Source organism: Haematobia irritans, chromosome 3 (genome assembly GCF_050003625.1).
Source record: "Haematobia irritans isolate KBUSLIRL chromosome 3, ASM5000362v1, whole genome shotgun sequence".
NCBI lineage: Eukaryota > Metazoa > Arthropoda > Insecta > Diptera > Muscidae > Haematobia > Haematobia irritans.
In genome coordinates this window covers 59,410,058-59,425,369 of record NC_134399.1, presented here as the reverse complement: position 1 = coordinate 59,425,369, position 15,312 = coordinate 59,410,058, and the positions used below count along the sequence as shown (strand labels likewise).

At 33.7% G+C, this 15,312-nt stretch overlaps 2 long non-coding RNA genes across 3 annotated transcripts in view; both read right to left on the bottom strand.

Annotated features, from left to right (window-relative positions):
• Nucleotides 1–10,820, bottom strand: part of LOC142230488 (uncharacterized) — a 224,281-nt gene extending 213,461 nt beyond the window's left edge. For both annotated transcript variants that reach the window (XR_012720706.1, XR_012720705.1), the window contains exon 1: nucleotides 10,427–10,820. This is a non-coding gene — a long non-coding RNA (uncharacterized LOC142230488). The remainder of the gene's footprint in view (nucleotides 1–10,426) is intronic.
• On the bottom strand, nucleotides 9,575–10,117 carry LOC142230489 (uncharacterized). Its single transcript, XR_012720707.1, has 2 exons — nucleotides 9,870–10,117; nucleotides 9,575–9,806 (listed from the first exon to the last, which is right to left on the bottom strand). It is a non-coding gene; the product is annotated as an uncharacterized LOC142230489 (long non-coding RNA).
• Nucleotides 10,821–15,312: the final 4,492 nt, after the last annotated feature.

The following is a 15,312-nucleotide window of genomic DNA, read 5'->3' as shown; positions in this document are numbered from 1 at the left end:
AAGATGCGGCTTCATGAAAATTAAGCTATTTTTTGCGACCTATCTGGCTTAAATTTAACTTTAGGATACAGATCTCATTTATCAAATTTTCATTGTCTTTTCGCAGTTTAGCAATAAATGCACTCACGTACAAACAAATTTAAAAAATCTAAATTATAACGGATACTTCAAGGTAAAAAATGTTTTCTTAATTCCAAAAAAAAAAAAACAAGTATATACGGCCGTAAGTTCGGCCAGGCCGAAGCTTATGTACCCTCCACCATGGATTGCGTAGAAACTTCTACTGAAAACTGTCATCCACAATCGAATTACTTGGGTTGCGGTAACACTTGCCGATGGCAAGGTATCTTAAAACTTCCTAACACCGTCTTCTAAATTACAAGAAAGTCCATACGTAGTATATATTAAACTCAAAAAGGCCGATTAAATACATTTATAATTAAGTTTAAAGTATCTATAGATATAAAATTTTGACAAAATAAAATTTTGATAACATTTTCTATAGAAGTATAATTTGGAAAAAATTTTCTATAGAAATAAAATTTGGAAAAAATTGTCTATAGAAATAAAATTTTGACAAAATTTTCTATAGAAATAACATTTTGACAATGATTTCCATAAAAATAAAATTTAGGTAGATTATTTTTGGCTCGAGTGAATATGAACCGATATGGACCAATTTTTGTGTGATTGGCGATCGGCTATATATAACTATAGACCGATATGGACCAATTTTGGCATGGATATTAGCGGCCTTATACTAACACAACGTTGCAAATTTCAACCGGATCGGATGAATTTTGCTCCTCCAAGAGGCTCCGGAGAACAAATCTGGGAATCGATTTATATGGGGGCTATATATAATTATGAACCGACATGGACCAATTTTTGCATGGTCATTAGAGAACATATACCAACACCATGTACCAAATTTCAGCGGGATCGGATGAAATTTTCGTTTCTTAGAGGCCCCGCAAGCCAAATCGGGGGATCGGTTTATATGGGGGCTATATATAATTATGGACCGATGTGGACCAATTTCTGCATGGTTGTTAGAGTCCATATACTAACACCATGTACCAAATTTCAGCCGGTTCAGATGAAATTTGCTTCTCTTAGAGGCCTCGCAAGCCAAATCGGGGTATCGGTTTATATGGGGGCTATATATAATTATGGACCGATGTGGACCAATTTTTACATGGTTGTTAGAGACCATATACTAACACCATGTACCAAATTTCAGCCGGATCGGATGAAGCCAAAGCCAAGCCAAATTTGGGGGTCCGTTTATATGGGGGCTATACGTAAAAGTGGACCGATATGGCCCATTTGCAATACCATCCGACCTACATCAATAACAACTACTTGTGCCAAGTTTCAAGTCGATAGCTTGTTTCGTTCGGAAGTTAGCGTGATTTCAAAAGACGGACGGACATGCTCAGATCGACTCGGAATTTCACCACGACCCAGAATATATACTTTATGGGGTCTTAGAGGAATATTTCGAAGTGTTACAAACGGAATGACAAACTTAATATACCCCCCATCCTATGGTGGAGGGTATAAAAATGTTTTCTTAATTCCAAAAAAAAAATTTAAACCAAAGACGCTAAATCCTCAAAATAAGTCATAGCCTATATTTGAAGCGTTTTTATCTTAAATCTAAACTTTTAATATTTCAGTTAATTTAAGGACAATTTCTTTCAATTAAAAATGTGTGTCTTTAATTTAAGGAAAATTAGCTTTACTTCAAAGACATGGGACTTAACGGGAGGGATGCGAATTTACAAAATTTGTGTTCTAAATTTAATGATAAAAATATTTGAAGCAAAGATTATAAACTTTATTTTAATTAAAATTTCATTATTTTAAAGAAATTTGTCCTTAATATTTTGTAAGCTTCGCATCCTAAAATTTAAGTTGCGTAATCTTTAATATCACGTAAATATTTTTTTTCAGTGTGTATACCAATGTGGAAATCGGGAAACTTAACACATGAGGGCTATACCAAAACATGGATCGATCTACACCTTTTTAGCTATTTACGGAACTAAAATACCTTAACATTTTGCATTTCAGGCAAATAGGATAAAAATTGCGGTGTCTAGAAGCCCAAGAAGTCAAACCAGAGATCGAGCGATAATTGGGGCTATACCGAAACATAAACCGATACACACCATCTTCCGCACACTTGCTTATGAACCCAAAATATCTATAGATATTGAATTTCGGGCAAATCGGATAAAAATTCGGATGTCTATACGCTCAAGCAGTCAAATCGGGAGATCGGGCTATATGGGGGCTATATTAAAATGTGGACAAAATCACAAAATATTCGGCACACTTATTTATGCACTCAAAGCACCTCTAGATTTCATTATTGAAGACCGGACATGGTTATATCGACTTGGAAAAATATACATATCTCCTTGATCAAAAATATATATACAAATGACAAAGTTATTTTACCCCCATCACCATTCCATGGTGGTGGGTATAAAAATAAGAATTTGATTAACTTATAGCAATTTTTTTATATAGACTTGTGAAATAGCCTTTTTAAATTAGGTCTAAACAAATTTAGCAATATTTTTATTTCCATTCCATTGAAAATCAGTTTCAGAAATTGACAGTTCGGGGGAGTAGAAAATGTGCAACTAAAGGATCAATCGCAACCTCAGATCAATCGTCAAAAATTAATGGATTCTGATGTTTGAAGTATTGCTAAACATTTTCGTCGTTTATACACAGAACAAAAGGAAGGTGCTCTGTAGGAAAAATGAAGTATTTCGTGCAAAAATTTAGCTAATTTTTATTCCACGTTTTGGGATACACACAATTCGTTATCAAAATCAGGCAAATGTAATGACGTGCAAACAAGTATTGAACATTATACGGAAGTGGTACAAAATTGGCGCAGAAGCGCTGAATTTAACATGGGATTGTCATAGGACGAATGTCAACGGCCGTTGCACTGGATTTCCATCAAATGTTTTGGATGTGAATTAAAAAATTTTGTTATGTTTTGCGAAATAAATAATTTTTATTATTTTTAATGCATTCTATAGCTTGTCTGAAAAGTTTGACCTCAAATATGCTCAAAAATCGCAAATTATCTAGATTGGATTTAGCATTTTTTTTCAATAAAATTTTAATGATTTGTACCATTTTATTAATTCTTGCTATTGTTTTTTATACCCTGCGCCACACTGTGGAACAGGGTATTATAAGTTAGTGCATATGTTTGTAACACCCAGAAGGAGACGAGATAGATACATGGTTTCTTTGGCAATAATGCTCAGGGTGGGTCCCCGAGTCGATATAACCATGTCCATCTGTCCGTCTGTCCGTCCGTCCGTCCGTTTGTCTGTGAACACATTTTTGTGATCAAAGTCTAGGTCGCAATTTAAGTCCAATCGCCTTCAAATTTGGCACATGTTCCTAATTTGGGTCAGAATAGAACCCTATTGATTTTGGAAGAAATCGGTTCAGATTTAGATATAGCTCCCATATATATCTTTCGTCCGATATGCACTAATATGGACCCAGCAGCCAGAGTTTATACCGATTTGCTTGAAATTTTGTGCAAACATAACACTTAGTCGTATAGTCAAGTGTGCAAAATTTGATTGAAATCGGTTCAGATTTAGATATAGCTCCCATATATATCTTTCGCCCGATATGGACTTATATGGCCCCAGAAGCCAGATTTTTGGCCGAATTTGGTTGAAATTTTGCACTAGGAGTACAATTAGTAGTATAGTCAAGTGTGCAAAATTTGATTGAAATCGGTTCAGATTTAGATATAGCTCCCATATATATATATATATATATATATATATATATATATATATATATATATATATATATATATATATATATATATATATATATATATATATATATATATATATATATATATATATATATATATATATATATATATATATATATATATATATATATATATATATATATATATATATATATATTTCGCCCGATATGGACTAATATGGTCCTAAAAGCCAGAGTTTTGGCTCAATTTGGTTGAAATTTTGCACAGGGAGTAGATTTAGCATTGTAGTTATGCGTGCCAAATTTGGTTGAAATCGATTCAGATTTAGATATAGATATAGTTCCCATATATATCTTTCGCCCGATATGAACTTATATGGACCCAGAAGCCAGAGTTTTATCCCGATTAGCTTGAAATTTTGCACAAGGAGTACTATTAATAGTATAGTCATGTGTGACAAATTTGACTGAAATCGGTTCAGATTTAGATATAGCTTCCATATATATTTTTCGCCCGATATGGACTTATGTGGCCTCAGAAGCCAGAGTTTTAGCCCAATTTGGTTGAAATTTTGCACTAGGAGACAATTAGTAATATAGTCATGTGTGCCAAATTTGATTGAAATCGGTTCAGATTTAGATATAGCTCCCATATATATGTTTTTATGATTTCGACAAAAATGGTCAAAATACCAACATTTTCCTTGTAAAATCGCCACTGCTTAGTCGAAAAGTTGTAAAAATGACTCTAATTTTCCTAAACTTCTAATACATATATATCGAGTGATAAATCATAAATAAACTTTTGCGAAGTTTCCTTAAAATTGCTTCAGATTTAAATGTTTCCCATATTTTTATACCCTTCACCACTACTGTGGTACAGGGTATAATAAGTTTGTGCATTTGTATGTAACGCCAAGAAATAGTGGTCATAGACCCATCTTTTAGTATACCGATCGGCTTAGAATTAAATTCTGAGTCGATTTAGCGATGTCCGTCTGTCTGTCTGTCTGTCTGTCCGTCCGTCCGTCTGTATATGTAATTTTGTGCACAAAGTACAGCTCGCAATTTAAGTCCGATCGTCCTCAAATTTGGCATAGGGCCGTTTCTTGGGACAGAGACAATCGCTATTGGTTTTGGAAAAAATCGGTTCAGATTTAGATATAGCTGCCATATATATCTATCTCCGATGTGGTCATAGTTAGCGTGTTTATCAACCGATTTTCTTGAAATACCGTACATCCAAATATTTTATGAATCTCCAAAATCTTGCAAAATATCAGCCAAATCGGTTCAGATTTAGACTAATATGACCACAGAGGCCAAAGTTTACTACCGATCTTCGTGAAATTTTGCACAGAGGGTACACTGTTAGAAAAAAATGTTTTTCATATGTTCCGATATAAACAAAATGTGTTTCGGGCACAATTTTTAAACACAATATATTTAAGTGCAAACATGTAATGTTCCTAAACTAACACTAAATGTTTGGGACACATATGTTAATATGTTAGAATATATTATGTTTGGGGCATGAATGTTTCATAAAAATAATATGTGTGAATGTAAACATATATAAATTTACAAATTTCGAGTAAACATATATATGTTGTGATATTTTATTCAGAGAGCGATAGAGAGAGAGTATAGAGAAAGAAATAGAGATGGAAACCGAGAGAGTTGACGAGAGGTATCAACATAACACAGCGAGAGAATCAAAAGAGAGCAATTTCTGTGAAACTGCTTGTATGTTGTTTCGGAAAGTCTAAATATTATTTAACTTGAATACTCGTGTAAAGAGAATAGACATTCGGAAGCGGGCATTAAGTTCGAGTTTTGCTAAAAAATTGAAAAAGGTTATTTTCTTTAAAATTAATTATTAAAGAAAAGTAAAAGGCAAAACAGGGTCATTTTAGAACGATAATGCCAACTTAATACCGGCCTTAAGGGTATAAATGAAATTAAGTACAAAACACGATAAGTTTTAAATGCATTTCAAATGGTGTTAAATGCTAGTAAAAAACTGTTCACGGCTAACTAAATTTATGTGTATATTATAAAATTATTTATGTATGTTTATACTCGACTCCACGTTCTTCTTTTGTTAGAGTTTTTGAATTCCTTCCAACATTTCAAGCTTTTATACCAAAAACAGTTTTTTGCTACAAAATTGTTATTTTTGCAATAAAAAAAATTAACCAAAAGCTCAGTCCATTTCGTTTATATCAAGCACTGTTCTTTTCTGACTGTAAATCTTTAATAACACACATTTCGAAGTTTCATTGTAAAAATTTCATTTAATAATATAAAAATATAAATACAAACATTAAAAAAAAATTGGTGTTCGGTCGGAGTAGAGATTGAACCCAGGACCTTTTGCATGCACGGCGGACATGCTAACCACTGCTCCACGTGGCCAACAAATATATGTTTCTGTTGAATAATGTTTTGTTTGCATCGGCTCGTGGCCGCTGCAAACTATGCTATATAAATGTAACTTATAACGATATTCGTCTATTGGTAACTATAACAGCTACGTAGCCCAGTGCTAGTGTGTTGGCTTACAAATTGCATGGTTCCCGGTTCGATTCTCAGTCCAGGCGAAAGGTAAAATTATAAAATTGAATAATTTCTTCAACATTATTTGTATTACAGAAAAAGGTGCCAAGAACTAAAAAAATTCGTGGAAGTGAAAATTATGTGAGGGAATGAGCACAATCTTCTTTGGGAAAATTCTTCCAAGCATATAATATTTTTGGGCTCAAAATGCTTCACAACATATATGTTCACATAAAACAAACATATTAATGTTTCGGCAGTATCCACTAATATATGTGCTTCCTGCAAAATATGTTTGGAACATATGTTAGAGAAGCGATTTTTTCTGAGGGTGTAGTATTGACATTCTACCAATGCTTGGTAAATTTGATTGAAACTTATATGGCCACAAAAGCCAGAGTTTTGCCGTGATTTGCTTCAAATTTTGCACAAGGGGTACGTTTAATAGTATCGTTGAGGGTGTCAAATTTTGTTAAAATCGGTTCAGATTTAGATATAGCTCACATATATATCTTTCGCCTGATTTGGACTTATATGGTCTCAAAAGCCAGAGTTTTGCCCTGACTTACTTCAAATTTTGCACAAGCGGTACTTTTAACGATACTATTGTATGTGCCAAATATGGTCAAAATCGATTCAGATTTAGATATAGCTCCCATATATCTTTCGTCCGATTTGAACTTATTTGGCCTCAAAATAAATCTAGGGTTTTGACGTTATTTGCTTCAAATTTGGCACAAGGCGTACGTTTAGTAGTATCGGTAATTGTGCCAAATTTGGTTGAAATCGGTTCAGATTTAGATATGGCCAGGGGGCCAAAGTTATGTTGTACACCCATTTACGTGAAATTTCGCATAGATAGCAGAATTATTATTCTAATTATACATGTCAAATTTAGTCAAATTCGGCTCCCATATACATATACGCAAAGAAAAAAAACGTTTGGAAAACGTGTACCGAAAACGTTTTTCTTTTGTTAGAGTTTTTTGAATTGCTTCGAAAATTTTAAACTTTTATCACCAAAAAAATTCGTTTGTTACAAATTTTTTTATTTTTTCAATAAAAAAAAGTTATTTTTGAAACAACAACACAGCCCATTTCGTTTATATCAAACACTGTTCTTTTCTGACTTTAGGTCTTTAATAAGACACATTTTACAGTACAAAATTTAATATACTACAATGTAATGTTGAACATTTTTTCGGAATCTTCCGAGCATATCTACAATATATGTAAAAAAAAAAAAAAAAAAAAAAACTTTGGTCGAAGCAGGGATCGAACCCACGACCCTTGGCATGCAAGTCAGACGTAGCAACCACTGCTCCACGGTGCCAAACTAAATATTTGTTTCTCTTAAATAAACTTTGTTTATTCGGTTCGTGGGCGCCGCAAGCTATGCTATATAAATATAACTTATATGGATATTTATCTATTGATGACCATAACAGGCACATAGCTCAGTGGTTAGTGTGTTGGCTTACAAAGTGCATGGTCCGCGGTTCGATTCTCCGTCCAGGTGAAAGGTAAAAAAAAATTTAAAAATTTATAAAATCGTATAATTTCTTCTACATTGTTGGTATTACAGGAAAAGGTGTTAGGAACTAAAAAGCCTCGTGGATGTGAGAAAGATGTGAGGGAAAATGCAATTAGCAAGAAAACAATGTTTTTTTTTTGAGTTTGTCTTAATGAAATTGGTTTTACATCCTGGAAAAAAATAAACGTTTATCACAAAAGGTATATACTTTTCTTCCAAATACACTTCCTTACAGCGAAAAGAAAATGAGAAACGAACTGTGTTTGTCTAAAATTTCGTTTGGGAGGAAAGAATTATTTTTTTGCGTGTATACGTACACCAGAGTTGGGAAATATGGTAGATTGTTACACATTTTAGACCCATTTTCAATGGAAGTTTCCTCCAATTAACTGGATAGCGTTAGCCGACTCAAATTTTAATTCTAAAGATTTTGTAGAAGTAAAAAAATTGTCTCCTTTATATAGCTTCCAGCAAATGTGAAGTAGTTGCGATGGTAACACAATTTTTGGCCTACATAGGGGTGAAGGGTATAAGATAGTCGGCCCCGCCCGACTTTAGACTTTACTTACTTGTTTTAACTAACATTGTGTTCCACCCTAGTGCATTACCCGACTTAAATTTTGAGTCTATAAATTTTGTAGAAGTCTATCAAATTCTGTCCAGATCGAGTGATATTTAAATGTATGTATTTGAGACAAACCTTTATATATAGCCCTCAACACATTTGACGGATGTGATATGGTATCGAAAATGTTGATCTACAAAGTGGTGCAGGGTATAATATAGTCGGCCCCTCCCGACTTTAGACTTTCCTTACTTGTTTTTATTTATTTTTTTTTTTTTTGAATCATGCGAAAATTTTCTTGATCCTATTTCTACGTTGATGTCTATGTTTATTTCATTAAAATTTTTGAGGCTTACTTGGGTTAAAAAATTAAGGAATGTATTAAATAATGCATTGATTTTGAAAAAAAAAATAGAATAAAATTAAACTAAAACCACATATTTTTTGCAATAAAGTATGTTTTAATTTATCATAATGTTAACGATCGATTTTTTTTTTTTGTGTGGCAAAACAATAAAACATACAAAAACTATATGGTTATATGATATGATTATTTTATTTGGTAACACTTTGCGTCAGCTACCCGGTTTTATTATATTATGATTTAAATTAAAACATTCAAACGTCTATCGGTTACACCCTAATATGCATAATTTACTTCAGTTAGTCTTTGTGGTCGTTAATTTTTGTCTAAAACTCAAAAACGGAAATAAGAAAAGATATCGCTGATTTTGCTGGTTTCCCATATGTGAGTAAGATAAAGTATATGTGTGTGAGTGTGTGTGTTTGAGCAAACCCACCTGACCACAACGTTCGTTATCGTATTCGATATAGAAATATTGTCGGTTTTTTCTCGAAGAAAACTATCGAAAACGATATCGAGAATGGTTCGAAAAAATTTCGAAAAACGTTCATCTGTCGTGCTGTTACTGCCAGCAAACTCTTCGTTTTCGAAGGCTTGCTAGTGATTCGTTAAAGAAGGTTTCGCGATATCTATAATTGATCGTTAACGAATCTATCTCGAATTCGTTTTCGTATTCGATATCATTCCGCTTTCGAAGGGTTTCTATACTGTTTTATTCCCATTTTGTTCCCATTATAAGTTGTGTAGTAAATGAAAATTTTCAAGTTTGTTTTTATTTTATTACAACACAATATAGATAGTTATAATACAAAATAATATAGATATTAGTGTTGCGAACAAAATACTTAAAATATTTATATTTAGGAATATATATTTAAAGTGATTTAAGGCACTGCATTGACTTCATTGCCGGAATTTGTTATTAAACCGGTCGTGGCTATGCCATTGAAAAGGATATTAACCAATGAGTAACATTTTCCTGGATACATCTGCAAATTAAACAAGAAAGAAAATTGGTAGTTTTTTAAAAGATATATAAATAAATTACTTACCTCTTTTATATTCGCTAACACACTTCACCCGCACTTAACAATTTCTTAAACTGAAATGACTTTTTAATCTCTGTCTTTGTCAAAAACAAACATGCCGGAACACCAACAAATAAGCCGAAAAATATTCGTTATTAGTTCGACAAAACACGTTCGAAATTTTTCTATTATCGAACTTTTCTCGAATAATGTGCGCGTTAATTTATTTCGAAAAATGTTCGCTTTAGCGAACCTTCGCCATTTCTCGGCACTTTGGTCGGGTGGGAATCTATGAGTGTACATTAAAGTAAGAGGGTATTGGCGTGCGTGAGTAAATGAGTGCGAGTGTGTATGTTTGCATTTGCGAGTACTAAGCACGCTTTTGTACGGCACGCATAACAAATAGTCGTATTACAACAACATTACACGCACGCACACATACCACACAACAACAACAACTACAGCAACAATAACAATAATAATGGCAAAGAAAATCCCATCTCAACGTCGTGTTCGACGACTTGGAAGATGAGTATAAAAACATTAACAAAATTTGTTTGTGTTTTTTTTTTTGGTCATACTTCGTTCGTTCAACAACAGGCCAAAAAAGAAAATAAGAAGAAATTCTTTTTTATCCGATTTTCTATTCTGGAATTTTTCTCGTTTCTTCTTCTTCTTCTATGTTGTCTCACACTCTTCCTTCCAACGCTTTTTGCTCAACAATATTCTTTGATAGATTATTTTATGTTTTGGTTTTCACACACAGGAAGAAAAAAAAACACAACGGCAATCGTTTCTTGGTTTCTCATCAAATGCTCGTTTTATTTGATTATTTCCATTTTGAATATTTTTTTGCACTTTTTCTGAAATTTTCTTTTTCAATTAATTTTTTTTCTTTAATTTTCTTTTATTTCTCTTATGGCATTCACACTTTATGCAACAAGGTTTTCACTGCTAGCGCGTTCGAATACGTTTTCTAAGGAGTACAATGAAGGACTAAAGGCTCAAGGAAAAAAATATTGTCAAAATGAATGCATTCTCCTTGATTAAGGATATCTATCTCGCATACTCTCATATACATGCACACGTGATGTGCATTGCACAGCTGAATAAGCTTTCACATTCGAAAGCTTTCTCTTCTTTTGTCAAATGGCTATTATGGCTCTTAGTGCAATACATTGTGTTTCCTTTCTCTTTCTCTCTCTCTCTCTCTTCCTATTTATTTGGGTTTTGTGTAGATTGCTGTTTGAAGCTTTCTGTCCACTTTTTTGACATTTACTCTTTTTCTACTCCAACAAGCTGTGTGGGCAAACCTTATGTACAGGACATCAACTATGACAGGACTTGTGTTTAGGAATCCGTTAGTTGTTGCATTCTCCCTATGTGCCTAAATTAGATTCTAATTGAGGAAGGTCACATGGAATTCAAATAAAACTTTTTTGCAAAACAAATGAAACCTTTTTCAATTCAAATAGATCCATTCTCAAATAAATTGAATCTTTTTCCATATCAAATGAATCCTTTCTCAACTCGGGGTCTACGAAATACTTCCTGATATTAACATGACACTCAAATAATTTTTTTTTTGGAAACTTGACACTAAAGGTAGATATCGGACTAAAAGTAATCGTGCATTGTATAAGACACTCAATTTATGCAAAATCATTATATAACGAGTAGTTTAAGAACCGGTGGCTCCCATAGCCATCATGGTGCAATGGTTAGCATGCCGCCTTGCATACACAAGGTCGTGGGTTCGATTCCTGCTTCGACCGAACACCAAAAAGTTTTTCAGCGGTGGATTATCCCACCTCAGCAATGCTGGTCACATTTCTGAGGGTTTAAAAGCTTCTTTAAGTGGTTTCACTGCAATGTGGAACGCCGTTCGGACTCTGCTATAAAAAGGAGGTCCCCTGTCATTGGGCTTAACACGGAATCGGGCAGCACTCAGTGATAAGAGAGAAGTTCACCAATGTGGTATCACAATGGACTGAATAGTCTAAGTGAGTCTGATACATCGGGCTGCCACCTAACCTAACCTAAGGAAAAATACTTAATTGGAGGCGATATTCTAAAAAGAGGACTGAGAAAGATTACCGATGTTGGGCATTACAGAACTGCGGTAGACTCGTAATTTAACATGAAACCAAGGATGACACATTGGATATACAAGAGCGTAATCAGGCCCAAAAAGATCAGAAAAGCCATCTTAAAAATCTATCAATCGATTATTGAATTTTTTGAACATTTAGTAAAATCGGCTAGTCGGTTTTATGGTCACCAATATGGACGATTATTTTATGTATATAAAACTTATAGAATTCTATAAGAGGTAAGGATTGCAATAAATCAGCCAGGTAGTCAACAGTCTGTTTTGCAATAAAAACTACCGAGTACACCGAATTTTATGAAGAATTTTTCATTAACTATTCTTCCTGAATGAAACGTCGCCAAAAAAGTAATGAAAATTTTCTTTTTGGATCCGGGAGTGGTGCAAAATTGACGCAGAAGCGATGAATTTAACATGGGCTTGTCATAGGACGGAAGGACATTTCAACAACCGTTGCACTGAATTTGCATCACTTCTTTAGGTGTGAATTCAATATTTTGGATGTAAATTAAAAAAATTCTGTGATATTTTGTGAAATAAATAATTTTTATAATTATACCCTACGCCACACTGTGGAACAGGGTATTATAAGTTGGTGCATATGTTTGTAACACCCAGAAGGAGACGAGATAGACACATGGTGTCTTTGGCAATAATGCTCAGGGTGGGTCCCTGAGTCGATATAACCATGTCCGTCTGTCCGTCTGTCCGTCCGTCCGTCTGTCTGTGAACACATTTTTGTGATCAAAGTCTAGGTCGCAATTTAAGTCCAATCGCCTTCAAATTTGGCACATGTTCCTAATTTGGGTCAGAATAGAACCCTATTGATTTTGGAAGAAATCAGTTCAGATTTAGATATAGCTCCCATATATATTATTCGCCCGATATGCACTAATATGGACCCAGCTGCCAGAGTTTCATTCCGATTTGCTTGAAATTTTGTACAAACATAACACTTAGTCGTATAGTCAAGTGTGCAAAATTTTATTGAAATCGGTTCAGATTTAGATATAGCTCCCATATATATCTTTCGGCCGATATGGACTTATATGGCCCCAGAAGCCAGATTTATGGCCGAATTAGGTTGAAATTTTGCACTAGGAGTACAATTAGTAGTATAGTCAAGTGTACAAAATTTTATTGAAATCAGTTCAGATTTAGATATAGCTCCCATATATATCTTTCGCCCGATATGGACTAATAGGGTCCTAAAAGCCAGAGTTTTGGCCCAATTTGGTTGAAATTTTGCACAGGGATTAGATTTAGCATTGTAGCTATGCGTGCGTAATTTGGTTGAAATCGATTCAGATTTAGATATAGCTCCCATATATATCTTTCGCCCGATGTGCACTTATATGGACCCAGAAGCCAGAGTTTTATTCCGATTAGCTTGAAACTTTGCACAAGGAGTACAATTGTTAGTATAGTCAAGTGTGCAAAATTTGATTGAAATCGGTTGAGATTTAGATATAGCTCCCATATATATCTTTCGCCCGATATGGACTAATACGGTCCCAGAAGCCAGAGTTTTACCCCACTGTGGTTGAAATTTTGCACAGGGAGTAGAATTAGCATTGTAGCTATGCGTGCCAAATTTGGTTGAAATCGGTTCAGTTTTAGATATAGCTCCCATATATAGCTTTCGCCCGATTTACACTCATATGACCACAGAGGCTAATTTTTTGCTCCGATTTAGTTGCAATTTTGCACAGGGAGTAAAATTAGCATTGTACCTATGCGTGCCAAATTTGGTTGAAATCGGCTCAGATTTAGATATAGCTCCAATATATAGCTTTCGACCGATTTACACTCATATGACCACAGAGGCCTATTTTTTGGTCCGATTTAGTTGAAATCTTGCACAGGGAGTAAAATTAGCATTGTTGCTATGCGTACCAAATTTGGTTGAAATCGGTTCAGATTTAGATATAGCTCCCATATATATGTTTTTCTGATTTCGACAAAAATGGTCAAAATACCAACATTTTCCTTGTTAAATCGCCACTGCTTAGTCGAAAAGTTGTAAAAATGACTCTAATTTTCCTAAACTTCTAATACATATATATCGAGCGATAAATCATAAATAAACTTTTGCGAAGTTTCTTTTAAATTGCTTCAGATTTAAATGTTTCCCATATTTTTTTACTAACATTGTGTTCCACCCTAGTGCATTAGCCCACTTAAATTTTGAGTCTATAGATTTTGTAGAAGTCTATCAAATTCTGTCCAGATCGAGTGATATTTAAATGTATGTATTTGGGACAAGCCTTTATATATAGCCCCCAACACATTTGACGGATGTGATATGGTATCGAAAATTTAGATCTACAAAGTGGTGCAGGGTATAATATAGTCGGCCCCGCCCGACTTTAGACTTTCCTCACTTGTTTTTTTATAATTTTTAATGGGTTCTAACGCTTGACGGAAACGTGTGACCTCAAATATTTTCAAAAATTTACAATTTTTTCGGATTGGATTTAGCATTTTGTTCGACAAAATTTTAATGATTTGTACTATTTAATGAATTCTTACTCTGTTTTTAACCTATTTAAAACAAAAACAGTTAACATTACACATTAAAAGTAATATGAAAAAAAACAAGTTATAAAACATTGAATTAAAATAACTTCCTGGGTAGTTAAAATAAAGAACATCATTGGGAGTGCATCTTCTGGAAGGGCTTGTGTCTTTGGAAGAACTTCCAAACTTTTTTGCTGCGTTAGGTTAAAGTGGCAGCTCCATTAAGTTTCAGGCTAACTTGGACTATTCAGCCCATTGAGATACCACATTAACTAAAAGTACCTATTACATATGGGCACTTCTAGTTTTAAGTTAAACTAGAAATATTCTACATTAACTTTTCTTCGTAAAAAGTTCGTACTTTTAACGAAACTTTCTTCAAATTGCATAACTTTTGTGAATAAGTTTTTACAAATTGTTTGCGAATAGTTTACGAAACAGTCTGCATTAAAATCTCTTCATAAAAAGTACGAAACATTTTCTTTGACATAACGAAGAAGTTTCATTGAAGTTGAAAAATTTACGTTCGCGACATAAAATTGTCTTTGATAATGTGCTTGAGTGTATTCCTTTATTCAATTTTTTAATGCATGTCTATGCTACTTCTCATTTGGGTGACAGCATGTTATGAATAAAAGTGAAGCAACCAAACTAAAAGTTATTCAAAAACATATTTGTTGTTTTGATCTCACTTTTAAAACCATTGCGTTGACTAAACTACAAGAGTAGCTTAGCCAACAGAGGAAAAGAATGTTTGTCAAATTTATTTGGACAAAGTCATATAGACTGCAAGATGGTTGGATGGACGCACGTTTCAGAATTATCAGAATAAATTCG